Raw genomic sequence first — 2149 nt, forward strand, 5'->3', positions numbered from 1 at the left:
GTCTCCCAGCCCATCCCTTCTTCCTGTCTGTCGGTCCACACCTGTCCCTCTGAGGTGACGGTGGCGTGTCTCCCGCGCAGCGCAGGCCTAATGGGCGACAGGCAAACACAATAAAACAGCCTTTTACTGGGCTTCAGATCAAAGACTCATGTAATAATAATAATAGTATTCAGTGAAGGAATGCATATCGCCCGCCGCCTTGAATGTCAAAGTTTGAAACCTGAAGGTCTATTAGAGCTCAGAGTCTGTGCTGGAGATGACTCTCAGCGACTACCACACCTAATTTCTCCGTGGTGAGGTCGTGGAGGTAACGATCTATGATCCCTGCAGAGTTCTGGATCTGTCACCGTGTTTTTCTTCTACATCAAATATTGAGCTGAGGTTTAAAAGCTGCTTTAAGTGCAGAAAGCTTCAGGAGTGTCATGTTCTGGTTTTCACACGGACGGACGGAGTTCTGACCCATCAGAACCAGATTCCACTGATTTATCAGAAGTTTGCAGCTCGTTTGAAGGCTGTCGATCCCAGAGCCAGCCTCAGGTGCAGAACTATCAGAATCTGCACATTTCTCACTTTCTGACTGCTGCTTCTTCTTGTTAGCAGAGTCCTGACAGGGCATTTCCTATCTTACTCAACACACATCCTGATCCTACATTTTCTTTTCTAAGTTTGTAACTCAGCACACATTCAGGTACTGACTGCAGCACAGGTTTGTCTTTAAGTCTTTGCATTGAAATGGACAGCTAACACATGGCAGTGTTTATTAAATAGGTGTATGATGTCCAGGTACACAGAGGCATGAACCCGGTCACCAGGACAACTCAAGAAGTCCACAGATAGGTTTCACAGGGAGGAACCAGGACAGCTGAGTATATGGGTGATGGGAGACAGCTGGACAGAAACTGACTGAGAGGTGGCAGAGAACACAGGGACAATAAACCAAACAGAATCCTGTGGGTTTCCTCCCACAGTCCAAAAACCTGCAGGTTAGCTTAACAGAGACGCTAAACTGTCCTTCAGTGTGCGCGGTTGTCTCTGTGGTCCTGTGATGGACAGGTGGCCTGTCCAGGGGACACACCTGCAGACCCTGCACCGGATCAAGCAGCTATAAAAGAAGGTCGGATCGATGGATTTAAGGATTCATCAGCTGCTTCATGCTGCTTCTGCAGAGCAGCTTCAAGATGACAACACTTTAACCGCAGACTCAGCACTTCTGTGTCACACATCCTTCAAAAATAACACAGAGACTCACAAACTTCTTCCTTTTTTTTTGTAAAATCTTCCCTCTCAGAAAGTAAAACCTAAAGACAGAGAGGATGCCTGAAGACATCTCAATGTATTTAAATATTCTGAAAAGTTTAAAAGTTATAAACAGCCAAAGTCACAGCAGCCGTCTCCTGCATGAAGTAGAAATGCTGACTCAGCGTTCAGGACCTGGACGGTCTCTGCAGAGTCCTCAGAGACCGTCCAGGTCCTGGACACTGGGGGCTCCTCATTCCTCGTGAGTCTGTTCAAACCTCAGAGTTTCTGTATGAAAGCACAGAGGGGTCCGGTCCGGTCCGGTCCATTGTGTCTGAGTGAGCTCAGCTGTAAAACAGGACAAACAGGACAAACAGGACAAACAGGAAGCTGTCAGAGTATTTTTATCTCCTCACCTGGAACAAACCGAGTCCTGCAGGACTTCACACCTAAAACCCATCCTAACTTTATCCTGATTCTGCGGTTGAATACTGAACGATGATCCCAGAAAGCTTCATTAAGACAGAACACGGAGGTCTCTGCAGGTCCGGCTCCAGTCCTGACGGGTCCATGAGGGTTCTGGGCAAACCCAAAGCCGGTGTTTATAGATTCTGTAAAACAATCACAGTTAAAGCTGGACGGTGTTTAGAGACTTTAACACATAACTGTCAAACTAATTCTTCAGTGTTTCTGTCTCCTTCCTCCCAGTGTGTCTCTCTGCTGGAGAGGTCAGAGGTCAGAGGTCACACACCCAAACTCTCATTGACTTCCATTGGATCTGAGCTTCCAAACAGGAAGTGAAGGCTCCTCCTCCATAAACCCTGTAGAACCATCAGAACCTTCTGCTGCTCACGGGTCAAGAAGTTCTGATCTGACTGATAGTTTGTCTGAGGCTCACTTTTTACTCTGAGTT

The sequence above is a fragment of the Kryptolebias marmoratus genome, linkage group LG10, assembly GCF_001649575.2.
Source record: "Kryptolebias marmoratus isolate JLee-2015 linkage group LG10, ASM164957v2, whole genome shotgun sequence".
NCBI classification, from domain to species: domain Eukaryota; kingdom Metazoa; phylum Chordata; class Actinopteri; order Cyprinodontiformes; family Rivulidae; genus Kryptolebias; species Kryptolebias marmoratus.